The sequence below is a fragment of the Pseudonaja textilis genome, chromosome 1, assembly GCF_049901715.1.
Source record: "Pseudonaja textilis isolate UNSWEBS1 chromosome 1, rPseTex1.2, whole genome shotgun sequence".
Taxonomy (NCBI): domain Eukaryota; kingdom Metazoa; phylum Chordata; class Lepidosauria; order Squamata; family Elapidae; genus Pseudonaja; species Pseudonaja textilis.
Genome location: NC_141990.1, coordinates 316,415,140 through 316,433,852, shown reverse-complemented (window position 1 = coordinate 316,433,852; position 18,713 = coordinate 316,415,140). Strand labels below are relative to the sequence as shown.

General features: G+C 39.8%; 1 pseudogene; it reads right to left on the bottom strand.

The window, feature by feature from the left end:
- Positions 1-6,113: 6,113 nt before the first annotated feature.
- Positions 6,114-18,713, bottom strand: part of LOC148128344 (vomeronasal type-2 receptor 26-like) — a 34,772-nt pseudogene continuing 22,172 nt past the window's right edge.

The following is an 18,713-nucleotide window of genomic DNA, read 5'->3' as shown; positions in this document are numbered from 1 at the left end:
TTTACCTGAAAATTATAGTAAAGAAAAAACATATTTAATTATACACATATTAACAGCAGCTAAAATTGTATTTGCACAAAATTGGAAAAATGAAAAGATTTCAAAAGAGGAAGAGGTGATTATAAAAATATTTGGAATGTGAAGAAATGAGTAGATTAATACTGGCAATTCAAGAACAAGAGGAAGTGGAATATTCTATGATATGGGATTTATTTTATAAATGGCTGGAAAGTAAGAAATTAAATGATAACGTTATAATGATAAGATATATAAGGTTGAATAAGTTGTAAGATGAATGTAACTTGAGTAAGAAATGTGTACAAAATATATATATTTGCACAAGATATACATATGTACCCAGTCGACACACTGTATAATTGAAAGATGGATTTGTTGTTGTTTTTTGATTTTTTTAAAAAAGGAAACACACCCAGATTGTCATCTTGGTTTGGGTTGACATTTCTTCCCTGAAATGGTCACCCCTTGAAACTCAGGCAGCCATTGAGGTCCTTTCAGGACCTTCTATGGACGAGGTCTTTCTTTCTGGGGGATTTGAAGCACTTAAGTCTTAAAGTTGCCAAGTTGGAAGACCCTGATATAGAGAGTCCTATAAGTTACCTGCCATGACTGGACATTTGAGATCTTCTTTCCAAGGCTCATCATGGCTGGTTGGGCTCCTGATCCAAACATTGTATGTAATGCATGGGCCACAGCATTAATGGCATTGTAGATATTGTAACTTTCACCTGTCATGCTTGTTTCAAAAATGTGAGTTGGCACATTCTGTAAATTCTCTTTTCCTGTACATTGTTTTTTCTTCTTTAGAGAGATCTTTCCTTGTTTGTAGATCTTTCAGTCAAAGATCTTTTCCCACCATTCTGAGAGAAAGATGTCCCCTTCTGGGCTCAAAGGGTCCAAAGACATGAGAAAATGTCTGAATTCTGAGATATCTCCTGTGTGGACCCTGAATTACAAAGCCCCGTGGAAGGGCTTTATAACTTTGAATGTGTCTTTAGCTGCCACCATGTTGTGTTTCCATAGGGAAGTTAGGATCCAAAGTTTTTGAGGCAATGATTTTGTGGACATTACGTGAAAATGTAGAGCTGACTGTATATGTGCATTGGTTTGAGAATCACCAAACAGAATAATCATTTCAGCTTTTCAGCAGCTTTGTAAAAAAATAAGGCACCAGAGATGAGATGAAATGTTCTCCATTGTCATCATCAGAGGCCACCAGTCCAACCCAGTTCCACTGGAAATACGGAAGCAGCTGGACTAAACCCTCATACTGGGGAAATTCACTGGAATTGATCCGGAAGAAGGAAGGATAAACGCTTCTGTCTTCCTGAGAGAAGTCAAAGCCAACACCGAGCTGGAGAAAGGGAGAATCTTTTTTCAAGCACAAAGTATTATGGTGACTTTAAGGGCCACCGTTGTGTGGTTTCCTGTCCTACTAGTCAGTTGGACTCACTATGGGTGGCAAAGTTAAGCTTCTTCCCCTCTTAGGAAGAGCCACCAGTTCCATATTTTACTTGGTTATGACATGTCAGAAGTCAAAGAAACGAATGACCCACCTCATACAGAGAATAAACTGAATGGGTGGCTACACTTATATGAAGCATTAATTAGTTAGTTAGGAAGGAATTCCTATATAAAGAACTCCTCTTGGCAAATACAGCATTTAGGAAATATCTTCTCCAAAGCACCTGAGGGTAGGAAAAGAAGCAATGGGTGGAAACTACTGAAGAAAAGGAACAACTTAGAACTAAGAAGAAATTTCCTGACAATGAGAACAATTAATCAGTGGCACAACTTCTCTTCAGAAGTTGTGGGTGCTCCAGCACTGGAAGTTTTTAAGAAGATGTTGAACAAGCATTTGTCTGGATTGGTGTAGGGTTTCCTGCCTAGGCAGGGGATGGACTAGAAGACCTACAAGGTCTCTTCCAACTATTCTCTTCTCTTCTGTTCTGTTCTGTTCTGTTCCATTCCATTCCATTATTTTGTTTGGAGAAAGGACAAACTCATTTCCCACTTAGTACTGTAGTGGCCAGTTGGATTATTTTAATTTTCATTGCTTGATTTAGAACAATTAAGCAGTGGCACAACTTGCCTCCAGAAGTTGTGAATGCTCCAACACTGGAAGGTTTTAAGAAGATGTTGGATAACCACTTGTCTGGAGTGGTATAGGGTTTCCTGCCTAGGCAGGGGGTTGGACTAGAAGACCTCTAATCTCCCTTCCAACTCTGTTATTCTATTCTATCTTTATCTCTTTTAAATTGTATAAAAATGTGTCCTGACACATAAAAATAGAAAACAAATTCAAGTATCATGTGGAGTCTCTAAGTGACATTCTACTAATGGGTCCCACTAAGTACCTTTGGTTTTTGTGTGTGATTCTGTTACATAAATTATCAGCAAGATAATTGGGCTGACCAATTGCCATTCGCTGAGGTGGCATATAATAATTCAGTACATAGTAGTACTGGGTTTACTCCGTTTAAAGTAGCTTCAGGACAAGGCTTTGTACCCATACCCGAGCTTCCCTGGGAGAAACCTAACATTCAGTCATTAGATGAATGGATAACACAGCTCCAGCTTACCTGGCTGGTAACCCGTAAAGCATTAGACGATGCTCATCAAGCTCATAAAAAATTTGCAGATAAAAAGAGAACTCCACAAAAACCATGTCAAGTGGGTGACAGGGTCTTCTTATCCACCAGATATTTGTAGACTACACAAAAGTCAAAAAAGCTTGGACCTAAGCATGTTGGACCTTTCTCAATTGAACGAATTGTGAACCCTTTCCAGCTGAAATTACCAAAAACTCTTCGATGGATCCACCCTGTTTTCCATGTTAGTTTTTTAAAACCTGAACAAACCCTCTGACTTGAGACCAACTCAGGTTGATCCCCTTGTACCATTGCAAATTGAACGTGAACAATATTTTGAAGTTAAAGAAATTTTGAATTCTTGAAAACGAAGGGTTCGAATCCAGTACTTGGTTGCTTGGAAACATTTTCCTCCTTCCCAGATTGAGTGGGTGAGTGAGAAGGATGTTAGAGCTCCTACACTTATCAAGGCAGTTCGTATTAAATATCCTGATAAATTCTAAAAATTAGTATGTTGCTGTTACATGGATATTTCCTATTACCTTCTATTTTTATCTTTTTTAGGACTAACGTCACTTTTCTGCGAGGGCCGAGTGGTGTTAAGAGTTGTTAACCTAATCCTACATAGCTTTTTCTCTGGTAACATAACACTGCCAAACTAGAGAGTACAAAACATTTGCTAGACCAATATTCGAATACTGCTCATCAGTCTGGAACCTGCATTATGTATCTGATATTAGCACAGTTGAGAAAGTCCAGAAATATTTTACAAGAAGAGATCTCCACTCCTCTACTCATTGCAGAATACCTTATGCCACCAGACTCGAAATTGTAGACCTAGAAAACCTTGAATTAGGCCGTCTTCGGTCTGATCTATGTATAGTATATAAAATCATACATTGCAATGTCCTACCTGTCAATGAATACTTCAGCTTCAACCATAACAACACAACAGCACACAATAGATACAACCTCAAGATAAACTGCACAAACTTGATTGCAGAAAATACCACTTCAGCAACAGAGCGGTCAATGTCTGGAATACTCTACCTGACTCTGTGGTTTCATCCCCAAACCCCCAAAACTTTAACCTTAGACTGTCTACTATTGACCTGACCCCTTTCCTAAGAGGTCTGTAGGGGGCATGCATAAGCGCACCAATGTGCCTACCATCCCTGTCCTATTGTTTCTTTTATTTTTCTTATATGTACCCATTTCATAGTATTCATAACTATGTATATACTTATACTTATTATGTTGTAAGTGATTGACAAATCAAAATAAATAAAACAAAATAAAAATAAATATTCATCTTTCATATTCAATTTCATATCTTATCACTATTTTAAATATTTAAATATTCCTCTCAAATACTTCCCTCAGGCTTATTTTGTAACTCTCTCATTCATTTCTAAATCTATTACATAGCCTTTTCAAGGATATTTTCAAAATAATGTTCAAAATAATTATACTTATACTTTTATCTGTCCTGTGTAAAATTTCAATCCATATCCACATTTCAAACATACCAAAGCAAGTTTTCACCTATAGTTGCCATTTAATATGTGTCACCTTCATTTCTTAAAGTTGATTCACTTTCACATCCTATTAAATATTTTACTTCTAAATTATCCCATTAAACAATTATAATTTCCATCATCTAATGATATTATAACAAAAATCCCTTTTTAGTCAGATTCTGCACAGTACTTCCCCTTTAAATTACCTCTAAACAATTTTAAGTTTAAAAGAAATAAAAAATAAATAAAATGGATGAAAATTATTAATCAATTCAAATTGATCCTAAAGAAAAAACTGGTATTAATTCCCTTACAATCCTTCTCATAATTCATTTCAATCACATTTTATAATTCCTTCATATACATTAATATAATTCAATTGTATTTTACATATTTTTGTTTATTATTTGATCTAGCTGTTATCATACATTCCATTAAGTAACAATCCCCATTTCATCTTCCATTTTAATTACATATATTTTCCTGTTTTCTACATAATTTCTAATTTCTAAAATATTTAGTCAATCCCTTATCACCATGTAGACTCCTCTATTTTAGTTGTAATTTCAGCCATTATCTCTGTGTCCATCAATCAAATTATTCCCTTTAATTCCTGTTCATTTCCCATATTTCTTTATTTCCTGATTCTGTTTTTTGTAACTTTTTTCCCCTTCATTCCCCCTTTTTCTCACTCCCTCTTTAATGCTTCCTACTGTAATCCTCCTTTCTGCTTTTTCCTTATATTTTGTTTATTTCTCACAATGTTCCTTTTTCTAATTACCTCTTCTAATCTCCAGTTTTTAAGTCCTTTCCCCCACTTTTTAAGTTTCAAACCTTGTTGTCCCTCAGCTTGCATTCTTTCCTTTCTCAACCACCTCTACGGGGTGGCTTCAGCCCCAAATCAGGTAGATTGCTGCCCTCCAGTGGGGAGCACAAACGGAAACTGCGATGTTCATGGATTCAGTCCACCCTCGAGGGAGCCTAACTGGAAGACTACATATCCAAAATATTCTCACTTTCACTTGTTTATGTTTTTGATGATTTCCCTTGGCTTTCCCAGGTTGCTTATCACATCCCCATTTTGTAAATTGTAAATTAAGAAGACAATCATTGCTTAAAACCTTTATAAAATAATAAGAGAGTCCCCAACTCTGCTGTGATGAGACCAATCAATGCAACTAGCAAGAAGAGTGATAATGTTTCTGCCCTACAAGAAACATGAATAACTTTGTTGCTGCTTCAATTCGTAGCAGTTGAAGTTTCTGGATACCCTTCAAGGACAGCCCAATAGTAATAGTCCAAGCAGGAGGTTACCAGGGTATCCAGCAGGACAGGACATGTAGAGTGCTGCTTAATTTACCAGAAGCAAAGTTGTACAATTGAGTATCATCAGCATATCAAGGATACCTCATCTCATGTGAAAAAATCAACTTCTCAGGTTGAAATCAACAGGAACAATATAAGACCTTTTTTTTAATTGAAATATTTGACAAGGCTGGACTCCTACTCCTATGTGGGTAGACACACAGAAGACATTTTACATTGGGATACATGAGGGTTAAATTAGGTTTCAAAACTCCAGCCCATTAATGCCCCTTATTTTTATTGGTTGATTTTTGGGTGGACAATCTTCCTCTTCCCAGCATTCCATCCCAGTAGTTATTCATTTCCAGTAATCTCCTTCCTCTTAGCAGTTGCTACAACCAACTATGGTCAGCATTATTAATTTTAGTATGGCAACTAGTTTCTTGACCTGCGAACTATCTTCTTTGACCTGCCAACCAGCTTTCTGAACAGAATGTGCTAAGACATTTATAACCTTGTTATTTCCTTACAGATAACATCCTTACACAATGTCTTACTTAACATCTTGTTATAGTTTCTTAGATTACACAGAGGCTATACATGGAGTTACATTTTCTCTGTTGTTTAATGGAATAATTCTGATTTCTCTGACAATGGATGAGTTTACTCTGGGGTCTTGTGTAGATGTGGAATAGGAGAGGGGACAGCACTGACCCCTGTGGTACCTCACATAAAGAAGGTCCAGGGTGGGGTCTCACCTACCCAGTCACCATTGAGTCAAATAAGACAAGGACAGACACAGTATCTTAGTGTGATGACCCAGGGTGGGATACAAAACAAACACAGACACAGAAAACGGGTGAAGCCCCTTTTATTCCTTCATTTTGCTTCCAAGCTGTGAATAGAAGAAAGAAAAAACCAACAAAAAGCAGGCAAGATAAGGGCTGGAGGACGTCCACAGATAACACTCAATGGGAAGAATGCCAAACTCAGAGAGGAACCATAAACTAGAGATATTTCCATGCTTTGTTTCCAGCACTCGCCCATACGCATGTCCGTCCTCTTATTCAGTTGTCAAAGCTGCAGCCCATGAAAAGGACCAAGGTCCTCTCCTCCTTTGATTTTTTCTACACAAAAAGAAGGACTTGAATATGTCCATGTTGAATTTTATCCCCCTCTCAGAAAAAGGAATTTAGATAGGTGTTGTTAACTTATTCAATATCATAAAAGTTTTAAAGTAAAAGTTACTACTTTCCACATAAATCAGACATTCTTATGTCTCATTATATTTTCTCTCTGATTCAGATCAGGCCTCAGTAGGATAATGTAGCATTTGGGGAGAAAGATACAAGCCAAGAGACCAGTCCCAGAGGCCAAGATGGAGAAGATCTCCACAGCCACCATGGACTTCCCTTTGGTGCTCAGGTAGCTGGGGAGGAAGGTGATCCAAACACTGCAAAAGACTAGCATGCTGAAAGTAATAAACTTGGCTTCATTAAAACTGTCAGGCAATTTCCTAGCCAGAAAGGCCACAGTGAAACTGATGAGGGCCAGGAAACCCAGGTAGGTGAGGACAGCATAAAACATTGAAGCTGAGCCTTCCTGACATTCAAAAATGATCTCACCAGTCAAGGAGTGGAAGTCCAAGTTGGGAAATGGAGGGGAGGTTACCAGCCAGGTGACACAAAGAACGGCTTGGATCAGGGGACATGCTATGACAATGGAATTGGTCAGTGATTTTCCTAAGAGTTTCCTTGACCTGTTCCCTGGTTTGGTGGCCATGAAGGCCAGAACCACCATGACAGTTTTGCCAAGACAGAGGAAACTGCAAGAGAAAAGAGAATGGCAAAGGCAGTTTGTCGGAAGAGACAGGTGAGGTTCCTGGGTCGACCAATGAAGAGGAAGGAGGAGAGGAAGCAAAGCAGGAGGGAGAGCAGGAGGAGGTAGGTGAGATCTCTGTTATTGGCCTTGACGATTGGTGTGTCACGATGTTTAAGGAAAACTGCCAGGACTCCCAATGTGATCATGGAGAGAGAAAGAGTGAGAGAAACTAAAGCATATCCCAGGGTGTCTTGATAAGAGAGAAAGTGGAGCTTCTTGGCAATGCATTGGACCTTGTCCTTGTTGGGATACTGGTCTTCTGGGCAGGGATCACAGGAAGCTGCATCTGAAATAAAGTCACTTTACATTTGGTGGTATATTAAAAGGGGGCAAATCATCCTCCAATATTGATTTATTCAATATTGAGGGTGATTTTTTAAGAGGCAATTAGAATTTCTGTTTTTTTCTGAAGACTTCAATTCTCATCCAAGAAGTTTAAAGCAAAACCAGAAAGTCCAGTTTCCTCTTGAAAAAGCACCTTTGGGACAAACAAGTTCTCTACTTTGGATTTTGGATTGACTCATTCTGACTATTTGCTTCTATAGGGAAGGGCAGGAAGAGAAAGTTAGGTGGATCTCCACTTGCTCCAACAGGTCTATCAACCTCCTGGGAGAGTTATAGCACTGACAGAAGATGCTCATCTTAAATAATAAAAATTAAAATTTGACCCTCCACAACCCACTCCTTCATGGAAAGTTTGATTGCTGGTTTTCTTGGTGGGTTGCAAGAGAAGGACTAGAAAATCTAGAAAGGGAACCCATGAATTCTGCCCTGAAACTATCCTGCATTAAATTGCTGTGGAGCAGGAATGGTGGCTAGGAGGATAATTTAGACCCATCAACTCCAAGATTCTGCTGCAAAGGATGAATATTTTGAAAAATGTCAAATCCATTAAAAAAACTTCATAGTTGTTTCTACTGAATGGTTTCCTTCACCTTGGAAGATCTACATTGAAAGTGTGCTCTACCTGTCTGATTAGAAATAGTCCCTTCTGGACAAGGGGCACATTGGTAGCAGCAAACTTCCTTGCCTTCTGGAACTCTCTTCCTCTCTCCTGCCTGGCACCTCTTGATGCCACACCTGGCAAAGGGCACCTTCTAGAAGAGAAAAGAGAAATGCTATAGGTGGCCTAAGCAATTAACATGTTTCATGTATTCATTTGTACATTTTTGTTTCCATTGTCAACATGTTTACAAAGGGTCTATTGGAACCCAGGAAATGCTATAGGGGGATTAAAGCCAGTGACACTCCACACCACTGATAGATTCTAGAGATTGGAACTGGGACTTGGCACATAAAAGAAGACTTGGGAATTGAACTACAGCTTTCCTAAAACAAACAGTCATGGGAATCTAATTGAATGGGAATCATCTATGGAAACAGGTGTTGGTTGCTCTAAGTGCATCCTGGATTTCAAGCAGAACGTCAAATATTTTACATGCAAACCATGTTTTTCTAAACAGATGTTGGCCAAATTTCTGATTCAGTGACCTGTTTTCCAGTAAGGAGGAAGTTTTGAATCCCCAGAAGAGAATGAGTCTTTTTCTGAATTTATTTGACCTTCCAGCTCACCTTTCTTGACCAGACAATTGCATTGGAGTTGATGGTGAAATCCTGGCCTGGGGGAGCCCCAGGATCTATTTTTCCAACTTTCACAGGGACAAACGATAAATTTGGGAGGAAAACCCAGTTCAGAAGATCATAACCAGCAGATCCCAGTCCATTTTCTGAGAAGGAGATTTCATGACCAGCACTGTTGTTGAACTGGACATTCCTCAAATAGGGAAGAAGCTGAAAGAAAAGAGATCTTGAGAAATTGGAATCATTGGATACAAGCCCCAAATGAGACATAATGGCTGCTCTCATTCTGAGCTTGTCACCATCTTAGGAGATTTTCCTGAATATGGACAACTGGAGGACAGAAGGGAAAGGGGGACAATGACATGATTAAAACCTTTGAATAGATGAAGGGTATGAATAGGGTTCTAGAAGGCATTATTTTCAATCCTAAGCAAGAATGAGGAGCATGGGGGACATGCCCTCAAAGTGACAGGAAGAATGTGCAGAAATAATGTTATTAAGGATTCCTTCACAGAAAGAGGAGAGGAAGCTTGGAAGCAACTCCCAGTGTAGGTTGTGAGTCAATCATCAGTATCTGAGCTTAAACATGCTTAAGATAAACACATATCCGTCATCCAACAACAATTAAAATGAAATAAAAATAATTTGTAAAGAATAATAAAAAATAAATTAAAGAGATATAAAAGAGATAAACTCAAAGGGCGGACTTGATGGACCATTAGGTTTTTTTCTGCTGTCCATTTTCTATGTTTCTGTCAGGGTTCCAAATAACACACCCACAGCAAACAAAACTCCAAGGAAGGAAATTTCCTCAAAGAAAATTTTTTTTGGATATATCATATTGGCACAGGCTGGTGAAAACTGACTCTGACTATTCCTGAAGTTTCCACCTAATTAAAAGTAAATGTTTTTCACTTTCCCAAAACAATTAGTCACATGGTCCAATCATGTTACTGTCCAGTTGCTGGTTAACTCCTGTCCCCTCCTTCCGAGCACCTCCAGGAATGTCCTTAGTTCCGAAGAAAAAGTATTTTGTTTTGGTTACAACATGCCAATTATCTCCATTCTCCCCTCCTTGTTGCTCTCCTTTGGTGTGTCAGCATAAATGTCTCAAAATGGCCTCAGACAGGCCAGCTTCAGAGTTGACAGTTTCTTTGTTTCTAATTAAGAATGTCAGAAAACGTTTCTTTAATTCTCTCTTAATCTTTCATCTCTTACTTCTTGTCCTGCCCTAAAGAGATCTGGATTAGAAGTCAACCCCTCAGATATTGGAAGACAGCCATCATGTCACCCTAATTTTAATAATTCATCAGGTACCTAATTCTTGCAACTTACAAAATAATGAAAAACAAACTCCACAGCGAGGAAGCACTGAGGGGCACAGGGGATGGGTGTAAGAGTGGAAGGACATTGTGGTAGAGAATGAAAAGAAGGAGGGGTATTTGGTGGAGTGAGCAAGGGGGCTCTGAAGCTGCCATGGCTGAGCAAAGTGGAGCTGAGCCTTTCAGCCTTATGAGCCTTCCTAAGATGCAGACCAGTTATAGAAATCTGGCCACAAGAAATTCTTTCCTCCCAAGGAATGTTTGATGGAGAAGCAACTCAGTCAAATGGAAAATTGCATGGTTATAACACAAGAATCAAGGCTGGAAGGGAGAGGACGCTATAGGTTGAAGTGTTGGGTAAAGGGGAGTTAAACCCTGGAAAATGGACCAGAATTCCCAATCCTTAGAAGTGAAGGCTGGCAAGGAAAAGTGGTTATGCTGCCTTCCTGGCTAGAAAAAAATAGAACCTATCATGAAAGAGCAACTGGTAACTCATTTAGAAATAGTTGTGGGACCAAAATGCAGGACCCAAACAAACAATCAAGGCTCACTACTTAATTTGTCATTAAGATGCACCTTGGATGAATTTTCTCCAGAAATAATAGGAGGCACGCCTGCAGAAAAAAGGATGAACTTATTATATTTATGCATTTCAGAAAGGAGGAGAAAATGATATTTTAATTCATACACATGTAACAATCTAAGTAAGCATGGACTTCCAGTTTGAGCTTCTTCGGCAAGAACCGAAATCAGCAATCGTGTGCGGTTTTGATCCATGCTGGCCAACAGAGTGCCCCGAGCTGGCTGGAATTGGGACTAAGCCATCCCGTAGAGGTGGTGAAGAGGGGGGAGACTACCAGCAGGGTTGAGGAGAGCCGCATCTCTCCTCAACTGGCCATTACTCCCTTTCCCAAAGGCAGTTGCACCCGTGGTCAGAAATGGCCACCTCGACACTTCCAGCTTGTGGTGCTTCGGTGCAGGCAGGATTCCGTGACTGTGCACGGTTTCTGCCTGTGTTCACTGCCTGAGTGCCTCGAGCCTTTTGGCTTCGGGGCTAAGCCACCTTTGTAGAAGGTGGTGAAGACTGGGGGGTTCTGGCAGGGACGAGAGGCATCGTATCTCTCTTCCCTAGCCGGCTAAATCTCCCTCTCCGATGGCAACTGAACGGCGGTCTTAATGGCTGCCACTTAGAAGAGCTCAGCCGGGGAAAGGAATGTGCTGGAGGGGTTTGTGAAGAAATGAAACTGATTTTGCTGACTGGGACCAAGGAACAGTGAAAATATCCTGGTATTTAACACCCACTAAAGACACATTGTACCCAGACTGAGTAAGCAGTGAATGGATATCAAATGGAAAACTTTTTTTCTTTTCACTCTCCTTCCAAACGGAACAGCTTTGAGAGAAATCGGAAACCCGCATTGAAGGTATGCTAAATGCTAAAGATTATGCTAATGCCAAAGGGATATGGATTTCTAAATATTTAAAGAAATTTTTTTCTTCTGCTGTGAATGGGAAGGGAGAGGAAGAAAATTGAAGTAGAAGTTGAAAATAAGGAGCAGACTGCCTAGAATTTTAAAGAGCCATTTGAACATTAATAAGACTTCAAAAGACATATTATAATTGGAATTTTGTGATTTAATAGCAACCCCAGAAAAAGAAATGGAAGAAGGGAAAAAGTCCTAAATGAAATAGTCTATCTGGATTGTTTGGTGACTTTGCATCTTTTGGGAAACTTTTTTTTTCTTTGTTTAAAAACACTTGGGTGGTTGTTTTGGGAAAATTTTTTTCCTCTTTATAATGGCACCATTTTTGGATGAATTTAAAACTGAATATCTAAAATATAAAAAGGAAGAACAAGACTGGAAAGATACCTTGGACATTCTTTTTCAATCTCTAGAAAAGGTGGTGCATTCCTATGGAGAATTGATTGCGCAGCAGGATAATTGGGACAAAGAAGGAACCATTTTTGATGAACATGTGACTCTATTGGGGGAGAAGAAGGAGGAAGAGGAAAAGGAAAAAGGGATTTTAAAACCCCAAAAAACAACCAAAAAAAGATAAAAATGAGTTGAAGGGTGGATATAAGATTAGAAAACAACAGGAAGGGGGAAAGCACAAAAAGAAAAGGGAGGTGGAAAGACAAAGGGGTAAATTGGTTAAGGAAAAGAATAAGCAAGGGAGAAAGGAAGGGGTGAGAAGTCTCAATGATGAGAAGCAAGATTTGAAGAAACAAAACTTATTTAGAGACAATGGGTAAATTTAATTGAAAAAGGGATTCTGTAAGGTACATAAGATTGTGTTATTACAGGCATTTATAGAATAAAATGTTTAAAATATAAATATATAAATAAGTATCAATAGGTACGATTAAAATGGTTTTGACAGGGGTACTACCTATATTATATATCTATAAATTGGTTTGTTATTGTCGTTCTTTCTTTTTTCTTTTTCTCTTTATATAATATATTGTGTGACTTTAGGATGTGCTAAACAGAATCCCAACACAAGTTATGTGTGATATTAAGTATTATTAGGTTAGGGGAAAGAGTTAAAGGCGTCATACTCTAATTAGTGTACAGGAGAGGTTTTGTTTAAAGAGAAAAAAATGAATGGATAGTTGAGAACAGACAAAGAATGTTAAGTATTATGACTTGAACTGAGATAAGTAGAATAAAATTAAGAGAGTAAAAAAGGAAGAAGCTCTATAGAAAATGGAAAATGGTAATAAGATATGGAATGATATATAAAAGGAACATGATTTTTGAAGAGGTGTCTGTACGATGAGTTTTAACCCGGGATCAAGCAACTTTCAGAAAAGATGTTTATGTTTTTATGTTTTATGTCTTGTTTGTTTTTTTATTGGAATTGAATAATGAAAATGTATAAGACAGATGGATATAAAAAATGTACACAATCTAAAGTTAAAGAGATATAATTTGAATAAATAGAAGGAAAGGAAGTAATAAAGAGAAGTTTGGGATAAGATATGAAGATGAACAGATAAGGTAAATATATATATCAAATTGCGCTTGTTTGGAAATGTGATAACTTGGAATAATTCTGTCTTTAAATAAGATGTTGTATTGGCTTTTTAAGAAAAAAAACTCTTATGTCATTATATTTTATGTTTTGTTTGTCTGTGTATTGTTTTGGAAAATCAATAAAATTTGTTCAAAAAAAAAAAAAAAGAAATGGCCACCTCAAAGAAGAACTCAACCGGATAAGAATGTGCAGGAGGGAGATAAGAAGAGAAAGTTTTGGTTGACCGAGTTAAACTGAAAAAGCCTGGAATCTGAACTATAAAAAATAACATTGTTCCCAAAGAAGACTTTGAGGCAGCGAAGGAGAGAGGGGAAGGAAAGGATTTGGCTTGTTTTTTTCTTCCCTTCCTTATACTGACAGCTAAAAGACTTAAGGAAGAAATTGACAAAAATCCACTTTGAAATCAATAGGCATTTAAGCTGAAAATAAAATGTCAAAGGAATAATAAAGACTTTTGGATAAACAAAAACCTTTAAAAGCAGGAAAGGAGAGAAAAGGAAAGAATAAAAGGGCAGGATCTGGAAAAATGGCGGAGAGTGTCTGGAACTAGAAGGAACTTATAGTGAAACCTTAACAAGATTCCTAAAAGATACATTCTAACTGAAACTTTCTAACAAAATAATAGAACACCAGAAAGGATTTAAATGAGTAAAATCATTCATTCATATATATATATATATATTCATTCATATATATATATATATGGATCTTTGGTTGTTCGGGTTTTCTCCCGCGTAAGATTCGAAGTATCTAGGCAACGTTTCGATGAAGTCTCATTCATCATCTTCAGGCTTCTGTCTCCGGCTCTGTGCTTCTCAGAGTAATGTGAGATTGCAGCTGCTTCCTCCTTTTAACTGCCAGTGGGGTGGGACTTGATTGGGTGGGGGCTTGGCTGTGTTCTGATTGGGTGGGGGTGTGTTCTCATTGGTAGGGGTTTGGCTGTGTTCTGATTGGTTGGGGGTTAGCCGTGTTCTGATTGGTTGGAGGCGTGTTCTGTTCAGGTGGGGGCTTGGTTGTGCTCAGGTTAGTCTTAGTTGCTGGGGGATTTGAGCTGGTGAGTTGTGATCTTGCTGTTTGGCTTCGAGTTCGTGGTCCTTCTGCATCTTCATAGTGGGTGTCGGTTTGCTTCATGTATGGCTCGGAGGGGTTTGAAGTGGGTAGTGATGCAGCTGCCGTGCAGCTTCTGGTCCATGGTTGTGTCTCATCTTCTGAGTGGGTGGGAGTCTGTTTTCTACATGGAAGTGTGGTGGTGGCATCTTGTGTGGCTCTCATGGGTGTGGGTCTGGTGTCCTTCTTCATGTTAGGTACTCGTCTGTTCATGAGGGTGGGTTTCCAAATGGCTGGAAGGTGGGAGGTGTCATCTCGTTTGTTCATGCTGTGTGGGCGTTTTTCTATCTCTATGGCTTCTCTGATTATTCTGCTGTTGAAGTGTTCGGTTTTGGCGATAGTTCTGGTATTTTTAAAATCAATTTCATGTCCTGTGGCTTTGAGGTGTTGGACCAGGGAAGAGGTCGTTTCTTCTTTTTTGATTGAGTTCTTATGTTCTTCAATGCGTGCACTTATTCTTCTGTTAGTTTGTCCAATGTATGTGGTAGGGCAGGCAGTGCAGGGGATTTCATATACTCCTTGGTTTTCTAATTCGATTTTGTCTTTGGGGTTTCTTAGGATGGTGGATATTTTTCTATTTGTGCAGAATGCTGTTTTGATGTTGTGTTTTTGGAGGATCTTGCTAATTTTGTCTGTAGTGCCTTTTATATATGGGAGGAGGGCTTTGCCGTTTTCTTGTTCTCTGTCTTGGATTTTGGTTGGGGTTTCTTTTTGGATTAGGTGCGTAATCTTCTTTCTTTGGAATCCATTGGCTGCAAGTACGTTGGTGAGAGTGTGTAGTTCGGTTTTTTGGTGTTGTTCATCAGCTAAGCATTTTGTTCTGGAGATGAGTGTCTTGGCTACGGAATTGATCTGTGCTGGGTGGTGGTGTGAGAGTGTATGTAGATAGCGGTTAGTATGTGTTTTCTTCTGGTAGATGGTGTGTCCTAGGGAGCCATTGGATCTTTTGTATACCAAGACATCTAGGAAGGGAAGTTGGTTGTTGGCTTCTGTTTCCATGGTGAATTGTATTTTGGGGTGTAGGCTGTTGAGGTGTGTGAGGAAGTTGTTCAGTTTTTCTTTCCCGTGTGGCCAGATTATGAAGGTGTCATCTACGTATCTGAGCCAGAGTTTGGGTTTGTGGTCGTATTTTTTTAGAGCTTGTGTTTCAAAGTGTTCCATGTAGAGGTTTGCGATGACAGGTGAGAGGGGTGATCCCATGGGTGCTCCTTCTATTTGTTTGTATTTTTGTCCATTGTAGGTGAAGTATGTATTGGATAGGCAGTGGTTGGTTAGATCTAGGATGTGCTTGGGGGGGTTGTAGTTGTTTTGGATGGCTGTCAAGGCTTCTTTTATTGGCATTTGGGTGAAGAGGGATATGACATCGAAGCTTACTAGTAGGTCGCTAGGTTGTAAGTTTTGTTTCTTTATGATCTCGATGAATTGGAATGAGTTTCTTACATGTGAGTTGATGGATTCTGCATAAGGTTGTAGTTGTTTGGCGAGAAATTTGGCTAGGTTTTGTAGAGGTGAGCCTATGGAGCTGACTATTGGTCTGAGTGGGGTTCCTTCTTTGTGTATTTTGGGGAGACCATAAAGCTTGGGGCATCTGGATGATTTTTCTCTGGGTATGATTCGTTGCTGGATTTCTTCACTGATGGGGGGAGGCTTTTATTTTGGATTTGGTAGTTTTTTCTAGGTAGGTGGTGGGGTCTGTCTTTAGGGGTTTGTATGCGGGGTCTTGGAGTAGGTTGGTTAACTTGGTTTGGTAGTCAGATGTGTTCATAACCACTGTTGCATTGCCCTTGTCTGCTGGTAGAATTATTATGCTGGTGTCTTCTTTCAGGTTAAGTAGTGCAGTTTGTTCTTCTTTGGATAAGTTGCTTTTGGGTGGTTTGCTAGTGCAGAGGATGTTGGTGATTTCAAGTCTGATTTTGTTAGCATCATCAGGGTTGGTTTTGGTCAGGCTGGTTTCAACTCCGCATATGATGGTTTCTGTGGGGATGTGTTTGGGAGCGACAGCAAAGTTGAATCCTTTTGAAAGGACCTTGGTTTCAGCTTCAGTGAGGATCTTGTCTGAGATGTTGTGCACTGTTTGTTTCATGTGTGGCTGTGGGGGGGGAGGAGTTGGTTTCTGGCGTTGTTGTAGTATATATGTTTTCTGAGGTTCTCGCGGGTATATGTATGTGGATCTTTGGTTGTTCAGGTTTTCTCCCGCGTAAGATTCGAAGTATCTAGGCAACGTTTCGATGAAGTCTCATTCATCATCTTCAGGCTTCTGTCTTCGGCTCTGGCTTCTCAGAGTGATGTGAGATTGCAGCTGCTTCTTCCTTTTAACTGCTAGTGGGGGTGGGACTTGATTGGGTGGGGGCTTGGCTGTGTTCTGATTGGGTGGGGGTGTGTTCTCATTGGTAGGGGTTTTGGCTGTGTTCTGATTGGTTGGGGGGTTGGTCGTGTTCTGATTGGCTGGAGGTGTGTTCTGTTCAGGTGGGGGCTTGGTTGTGCTCAGGTTAGTCTTAGTTGCTGGGGGATTTGAGTTGGTGAGCTGTGATCTTGCTGTTTGGCTTCGAGTTCGTGGTTGTGCTGCATCTTCATAGTGGGTGTCGGTTTGCTTCATGTATGGCTCAGAGGGATTTGAAGTGGGTAGTGATACAGCTGCAGTGCAGCTTCTGGTCCATGGTCGTGTCTCATCTTCTGAGTGGGTGTGAGTCTGTTTTCTACATGGAAGTGTGGTGGTGGCATCCTGTGTGGCTCTCATGGGTGTGGGTCTGGTGTCATTCTTCATGTTAGGTGCTCGTCTGTTCATGAGGGCGGGTTTCCAAATGGCTGGAAGGCGGGAGGTGTCATCTCGTTTGTTCATGCTGTGTGGGCGTTTTTCTATCTCTATGGCTTCTCTGATTATTCTGCTGTTCTTCCCTCAAGACAGACACACACACCAACAAACTCATAAAACTACAACAACGCCAGAAACCAACTCCTCCCCCCCACAGCCACACATGAAACAAACAGTGCACAACATCTAAGACAAGATCCTCACTGAAGCTGAAACCAAGTTCTTTTCAAAAGGATTCAACTTTGCTGTCACTCCCAAACACATCCCCACAGAAACCATCATATGCGGAGTTGAAACCAGCCTGACCAAAACCAACCCTGATGATGCTAACAGAATCAGACTCGAAATCACCAACATCCTCTGCACTAGCAAACCACCCAAAAGCAACTTATCCAAAGAAGAACAAACTGCACTACTTAACCTGAAAGAAGACACCAGCATAATAATCCTACCAGCAGACAAGGGCAATGCGACAGTGGTTATGAACACATCTGACTACCAAACCAAGTTAACCAACCTACTCCAAGACCCCACATACAAACCCCTAAAGACAGACCCCACCACCTACCTAGAAAAAACTACCAAATCCAAAATAAAAGCCTCCCCCATCAGTGAAGAAATCCAGCAAAGAATCATACCCAGAGAGAAATCATCCAGATGCCCTAAGCTTTATGGTCTCCCCAAGATACACAAAGAAGGAACCCCACTCAGACCAATAGTCAGCTCCATAGGCTCACCTCTACAAAACCTGGCCAAATTTCTCGCCAAACAACTACAACCCTATGCAGAATCCATCAACTCACACGTAAGAAACTCATTCCAGTTCATTGAGATCATAAAGAAACAAAACTTACAACCCAGTGACCTACTAGTAAGCTTCAATGTCATATCCCTCTTCACCCAAGTGCCAATAAAAGAAGCCTTGACAGCCATCCAAAATAAATACAACCCCCCAAGCACATCCTAGATCTGACCAACCACTGCCTATCCAATACATACTTCACCTACAATGGACAAAAATACAAACAAATAGAAGGAGCACCCATGGGATCACCCCTCTCACCTGTCATCGTAAATCTCTACATGGAACACTTTGAAACACAAGCTCTGGAAAAATACGACCACAAACCCAAACTCTGGTTCAGATACGTAGATGACACCTTCATAATCTGGCCACATGGGAAAGAAAAACTGAACAACTTCCTCACACACCTCAACAGCCTACACCCCAAAATACAATTCACCATGGAAACAGAAGCCAACAATCAACTTCCCTTCCTAAATGTCTTGGTATACAAAAGATCCAATGGCTCCCTAGGACACACCATCTACCGGAAGAAAACACATACAAACCGCTATCTACATGCACTCTCACACCACCACCCAGCACAGATCAATTCTGTAGCCGAGACACTCATCTCCAGAACAAAATGCTTAGCCGATGAACAAAACCAAAAAAACTGAACTACACTCTCACCAATGTACTAACAGCCAATGGATTCCAAAGAAAGAAGATTACCCACCTAATCCAAAA